The sequence below is a fragment of the Metopolophium dirhodum genome, chromosome 8 (genome assembly GCF_019925205.1).
Source record: "Metopolophium dirhodum isolate CAU chromosome 8, ASM1992520v1, whole genome shotgun sequence".
NCBI classification, from domain to species: domain Eukaryota; kingdom Metazoa; phylum Arthropoda; class Insecta; order Hemiptera; family Aphididae; genus Metopolophium; species Metopolophium dirhodum.
Genome location: NC_083567.1, coordinates 26127529 through 26135274, shown reverse-complemented (window position 1 = coordinate 26135274; position 7746 = coordinate 26127529). Strand labels below are relative to the sequence as shown.

The 7746-nt window shown below is 33.3% G+C and overlaps 1 long non-coding RNA gene across 1 annotated transcript; it reads right to left on the bottom strand.

Annotated features, from left to right (window-relative positions):
* Positions 1-354: 354 nt before the first annotated feature.
* LOC132951272 (uncharacterized) lies at positions 355-7330 on the bottom strand. The gene is made up of 3 exons (XR_009665317.1): positions 6955-7330; positions 6105-6178; positions 355-838 (listed from the first exon to the last, which is right to left on the bottom strand). It is a non-coding gene; the product is annotated as an uncharacterized LOC132951272 (long non-coding RNA).
* Positions 7331-7746: the final 416 nt, after the last annotated feature.

Here is a 7746-nt window from a genome sequence, read left to right as displayed (position 1 = left end):
AAAGTACATTTTTGTGCTTTCCTAGAGCACTTGTGGTTCCCAAACCAATTGACACTATTTTAAGAAGGCTGCCTTAGCTTACAATCCCGATCATGTAGTCAACTAGAATGTGGCAGGATTGATGTGAGGATAGTATACCAATCTAATAAACATCGGAATTAATTAATGTCTCTGAAAATATCATTTTGGCGAGCGTTTATTCCACAAAACTACAGTTTGAGTGAATAAGTATGAACAGGTTTTTTGGGTTCATTAATTTATTTATTGTATAGTAATGATCATTATCAGTTGAAAAAAATTAATTAAATCACATATAGGTAGTATTTGTAGTAGGTACAATACAGTATACACTAAATAAATAATAAATAAAGAACTAAATGTTTAATAATAAATAAAAATATTGCATAGAAACATTGTGATACAGTGATGTATCTACAGTAAAAATTAATATTTTAAAATCACATATACCTGATTGCTAATGAATAATGGACTCTAATTAAAAAAAAAATGTATATAGTAATATTGTAGGTAATATAGTATAATGTAGTCCTCATCAAAGTCCATATATCACTCACACAGGTAAAAATAATTTCACTCACCTAAACGGTATAGATGAATGTTAGGAGATACTTCTGGCGTCGTCGGCTGCGTTGTTGCTGTTTCCAGGTATTTCCGAAGTTGGTCCATACCTTGTTTGTTCTGTTGGCTGGTAGTTGTTGTCGATTGGGTCCTAAGTGTCGTCAAATGGATTCGTTGCAGCGAAATGGATAGCTACAGAATACGCTATAACTGCTTGATTAGTCATTATTATTACGTCACTGAGACGATCGGCTGACCACTGAAACGATAATTCGTTAAGCTAAGCTTACCCTAAATGGCTGATTCGTTGTAATAAAGACGGTTTTAAGGAGTCCAACTCGATTAGTGACCATTTTAGTGGCCCAGTTAGCTAGTTAACCTGCAGGGAAGAAGGAGTTTGGGAGTCCCACCATAAAATTAAACAAAATATGATTAATTAAAATGACATAACAATATTAGTAGGTATATTGCTCGTCTTCTGAAGTTTAATACGTCATACATTCTAAATCTAAAATGTAAAATAAACTATAGATACCTGAAGCCTACCTAAACATTAACAACATGAAGGAAAATTTATAATATTTCGTGTTTTATTAATTAGTATTAATATTGTACAAAAACGATAATGTGGCAGCTTCAGACGATCCGGAGGTGCAGGGATCGAAATTAAGCCCCTATCCTCTCCCTCCACCAAATTGTCACACTGGTTGTGGTAAAAACCACGATTTTAGAGTTCACCAATTGGTGATGTTCAGATTAGTTATGCCAACTGCAGATTCAGAATTTTGTTACCTCTTGGCAAATTGTGTACCAGCTCTGGTTATTTGACACATGTTGCCGATGGTGGGCGTCAATAAACTTGTCTCATATACATAGACAATATTTAGAGAGAAACCACACATAAACACAAAAATCTCAAGCACAAAAAACAACAATGCACCACTTGTTATCACATATAAAAAACACTTAAAATACTATTTGTTATGACTATTTCTAGGTTTATTAAATTGCATACATACTGTTTTTACATTTTTACCCTCAAGTGAGGTACCACTCCGAGTACCAGTAGTATCACTAATATCAATTCACATTTATCGACATATCTGACTAAGTATCAATGACATGTTTGTTGTTTTCGAAATAGTATAGCTTGATATACTTGTGCAAGGACAAAGGTTTTTTAATAAAAATGATTTATAGGAATATACCTATAATGATATTATTTTGTATTCTACGAATCGAACAAATATTTTCATATTATACGATAGGTACGTTTTACGTGCGATATAATATTATTATTTATTAGTGTTTTTCTGCAATGTTTTTACCCGGCATTATAGAAGTATTCTGCAGCTCACTGTTTGTCTTCCTATCATAATATTATTATTTTCAGTGATGTGTTGTTTTCAATCAGGGACTGCACAATAGAAGAAAATTTACAAAACGAAAAACTACATTGGCCATTAATACGTTATACAATATTAATTATTGGTTCAGACGCTCGGGAGCTAATAATACATCAGTTTCTACTTTCTACAAACAAAGCCATTTCAGAAAAGTTTCCACCCGTGGAATGGGATTATCACAAAAGAAACGGCAGCTTGTTCGCCGAAAGTCGGAATGGTGTCAGCCATCAACACACGTCATTGCAGTATATCACAAAAGTAAACGGTTGCCGGTAAACAGTATATTTATGCCCTTAAAAATCAAAAATATAACCTACAAATCCAAAAATAACAAAATAGGTAGGTAGATATTATGCAAAAAAAATTACTAAAAATTATGATAATTTTATCACAAACTTTGTGATTATCATTTTGTACTTACTAAGTATACGATCATATTAATCATACAAATCTGCAAATGCATGAAAGTGTTTGCTCTACTCATAATCTATAAAGCCATAATTATTTATGGTTTTCAAATCCTAGAACGTTTCAGGCGTTGAAGTCCATTTGTCTTCCTAAAATTGTTTTCCGTATACCTATTTCAAATAATAATCGAAAATTCACTACCTCTCGCTTCACAATAAGAATTAAAAATTAACCTATCGGATGACACCAATCGGTGCAAATAGTGAAAATAAGAGGGGGTAGCCAAGTGTCCCCCAAACATTTCCCACATTTTTTGTAAGTTCATTCATAGGGCTTCAGACCCACCCTCCAAATTTCAAACGCTATTTGCGCCTATGACTGAATAATTAATGATTATCTATCTTATATTATTCTGCTATTGAAAATTCGTTGTCGCCAAAACTAAGTATTATACATAAACTTTTAGATTATAATTTATTATTAGGTAATAACAAAATTAATAAGAATCATATACTTCGTTTATAAAAACTTATTTTAAATGTGAAATTAATATATCGAATTAATTTATGACGTTATTTAATATAATATTCGTTGCATTTACATAATTTAGTTTATTATTGTGATTAAGATTTTGTATTATTTTAAATTATATTATATATGAATGCACTAAGGGCGGAATTGTGGTAAGTATGTACTTATTTTCAACCCAGAACGGGATCGGTTCATGTATGTTCGTATGTTCTTGGGACGGAATTGGTATTAAAAAAAGGTCACTGTGACGAAACTCGGGTGCAGCCCCGACGAGACCGTGATCAGGACGACCAAGCACGCAGGTAAAAATGAAAAGTTTTCATTTGAAGTTGCGAGTTATACACACGAGTATTTGACCGGCATGACTGCACGAATCATTAGATAATTCAAATAGATTTACGACCTTATATGTTATAGGTTTTCTTATATTGATATACTATACGCAATTCACAATATCAAACTTGATTCTGTACTCAGAATTGAGAATTTGCATGTGTGTGTGTGCACAGCTCAAAGCTATACCAAATACGTTTCGAAATGGTCTTCATCTCGATGAATATTGTGACTATATCTGTGCATACTTAAATTTACTAGTATTATATACATGAGAAGAATTCAATAATAAGTATAAACATAAAAGCTCTACCACTACACAAAACCTATTAATTATTAACGTTTATTAAGTTGCCATTGCTTAGTGCGTGTTATTTTATTTTGTCTGAGAGGTGGGGGAATGAAAAAATAAGAGTATCACGAGTAAGGAAAAACTTATGACACATACCTTATAAAATGTCGTAACTGTCAAAAAATGTTTCAAACGTTAGTGCCATCACCGTAATAATTAACGAGTAATAATCGGCCCAAAACATTATACTACATAATTTTGTTTTCTCCACGACTATAACCGTCATATACTATATAATAAGTACTTATATGATAATGATATAGCAGCTGTCGTCTCGAAAACTTATGACAATTATCGGAAAAAGAAAACTGATCAAATTCAATATACCACCAGCTAGAGTTCCAAATATCACGATTTTCTATCGGGTCGGAACGCGAAAAAATAACAAAAACGAAATTACAATTTCGTTCGGGAACGCGAAAGTATATAATAATATAGTGCAGACGGTCGCGTAGGGCTGCGAACGTGTCGACGACGGACGCACACTATAAAACCGAAATAAACGTATCGAAAAATTGGAAACCGATAATAAACGCCATTAAGACGGTGCCGCCCGATTTCCCGTACCGCCCCCGCTTTGCCTGGGCGAACAACAACATAAATATTTATATACGGACCGTTAGTGTTATATAAGGTTTGGCCGTAGTCTGTGTTACTTTTTGGACGAGAAAACCGTTTTCTAGGTACAGTCGCCTTTCACGACGATTTACGGCCAGATATTCGGAACCGTCCGGTTTTAATTGCGTATAGGAAAATTCCGGGTCGGCGGCTGCGCAGCAATGCTTAATAGCTATCTCCCGAAAAGTTTCAACATAAAATGTCCGAAGAAAATTTTGGTTCACGGCCATTTATAGGAAGAGTGACATACATTTTGACGGCAACCGTATTATACGTGGTCACAAATCAACACATAATATTATACATATAAACATTTATCAAAATTACACGTCTTTTAAAAAGATTAAAATCGAATGACTTTCTATAGTTAGTTAGTTCATTGTTCGCACATGGAAACTACACTAAACCTTTTTTTCGTGAAATTTGTTTGTGTTTGCAAAATTCTCAATGTGTATGCGTGAAATATGCTTTCAGAATGTGGTTGTATAATTCGTGGAAGGCTTACAAAATTACAAATATATAGCAAATAGTTTAAAATTTTAAAATATTAATTACCCATACGATAATTGTATACACCAATTTATTGGATTTAATATGTTTTTATATCCGGTAGGTACCTTATTTAAGTTATAATACACTGTCCTTTTTTAAACGGAAACTTTTTACCGAAGTAATATACTAATGTTCCATCCTTTTACCGTGTATAAATCCATCTATTCGTTTATTTTTGAAAACAATGGGTTTACCTCCTTTGAAAGTATAAATAGTTGTTAAAGGGGACAATTTAAATCTAGTGTTGTATAAACTGTAAAACAATATGGTGGTTTCGCTATTACACTTGTCCTCGAGGTTGAGAGTCGTCGCGGTGTACATTGAAAACATTTTTCGAACACAGTAAAACACTTAACCCCCCCCCCCCCCAAAAAAAAAAAAAAAAATAATACAAAAAACATAAAAATAATATTTGAAGTATTCTAAATCTTACCGCGGCAGAAAAACTACGCATTTTCATTATTGCATCAGTATATTACCTATATTATACATAGAAATAAAACGTTTAACCATACGAGCCGTGTACCCAAAGTAATGAATATTCGATTTATAATATAAAACAAAATTATTTAGAATGTATTTTTACGAATACTTAACGATAATAGTATACTATATTGTTGTAATATGCTTTAATAATATATTACATATTTATTTGAATATAAAAAGTTGTCACTAGTAAATTTAAATTGCATTAAAATCAAATCCAATAAGTTTATATTTACCTATACGTACTTTATAATATAACGTAGGTAGGTACTTAAAATGTGAGCTCTTATCCCCTTACGCATACTTCTTTAAGTACCCAATAATACATTTTTTTTTTTTTTTACTTCACTATACCCACTTATAATGTATTGTTCGGAAGGTACTTACAGACTACATATTAAATTTATTCTCCTATTTTTATTTAGTATTACCTACTATCTATATTATAATAGTATTATAAAAACCTTTGATAAAACGGTAGAACAATATTTCAGTTGAATTGTTTGTATTACATTCGATGTGTTTTACTTGTTTTATTGCAATAACAATTATATTAATGCATAATGCAGGTTATTATTGTTAATATTATTGTTATTATACAACATGAAACTAAAACTGAATGAATCCAATATCAAAACCATAAGTATATGATATAAATATTTTAATAAATAAATGAACACAAAATCCTTTTAACTTTTCCATCTTATTTATTATTATTTTTTAGTACTTTCGTACATTTCCCTAGCATCGTCCACTGGAACTTATGTTATCAGGGCAAGTTCTTCGGTCACATAATTTACTACAGAGGACCTATATATGAAACTATATATGTTAATTACCTATTTGTGAAGTTCACAAGACACTCCTTCCAAATCAAAATGATGATTTCAATATTCAAACGTTTACCCAGTCCCTGAAAATAAATACAAAGTTATTATGGCGATTTTTTCGAAAATATTGACAAATTATCACACAAGTTTCGTAAATAAATATTTGTAAGTTTAAACATTTTAAATATACTTATGGTATGTAGGGTATCGTACTTTTTTTTTATTTGGTTAGTGTTTGACAAAATCCATTCTTTTCAAAGGCATACAATACTTAAAAAATACATCCCTATCTAATAAATATTCAAAATATTACTATCAGAGTACAATTTAGTATTTGTATAATATTCTCGGACAAGGTTAGGTACTGTGGTATTTTTTTGTCTCACAACGCTCGTCTCGTCAGTGTGACTTTAGCGACGGCCACCTCTCCCACCACTTATCGGAATAAAAATAATTATATCATTCATAATGTACAGAGTAAAATATTTTAACACAAGACACTCATTATTTCGAAAACTATTCGTGTTTTTAAAAATATATAATGTACCTACCTATTTATATCATACATTTTAGCGCCATTACAAAACAATATTTTTACTATTTTTATCGTTGTCGTTCTTTTTTTAAGCTAAAGCTTTTTTGAACAACAACAGCATACATTTTTAATTTCACACTCCGAATAATGTTTTCCTGAGAATTTCGATGCATAAAATAAACGTTGTACGACGACTTCGACTTCGACGGTGTAGGTAGTGTAAAAAATAAAAATATACCTATTCGAAAAAACTCGTAAATAATAAATAAAGGAATATCGGTGAGTGTCTTGCGTTAAAATAAAACAATATCACCCTGTATGTACCTGTGATAAACGTCGATAACATTCCGGCGGACTACAGTGCGCTCGTCGTGACTCGTCGTCGTCGTCGATGGTGGCGGCGGTGGTGGTGTTAAAAGACGTTCGGCCGGCAGTTGCACCGGTGGCGGGTTTTTTCGTTTGTTCGTGATTGATTGCGTATAAGTGTCGGCTCGGCGTCTCGTTCGGTACCGGAACCGGTGCAATTCGCAAATGATAAAACGGATTATTATCGTGTCGTACGCATTACATATAGGTACCCACCACGTGTATTCGCCTGCAGAGCTCACAATCGGCCAGGTGACACGCGTTCAACGAGATAGTGGCGGTGGTGGCGTGAAATGCGCTCGGTGTTTCGTCCGTATCGCCACCGCCGCGCTTACTATCGTCTCACCGACTGCAGCGGAGTCGAGCCTACGACTTTAGGCTTCGGCAGTCGGCACCCGACTTCAAAGAGAGAGAGAGAGAGATAAAGTGTGTATATTGTACATATTATATTGTTATTGTACCGCAGAGTCACACACGTTTTATACCTACATTATACGCATATACAATACGCGTCGCGTAGTTATAATAATATGATGCAATTATAATAATTATATTAAATTATTATAATATCGTCGGGTGAAATAATTTTCGCGTGTGGTGTGTACTATTATATGTCATGCCAGGTCTCGAGTTTGCGCGCGCCCCTTTTCCCGCTCCGCTCCCGTTGCGCCGCTAATGAAAAGTACTAAAACTTCTCCCCGCGGGCCCGCCAAAAGTTACTTCGCCACCGACGCCGCGGCCGCTCCTAAG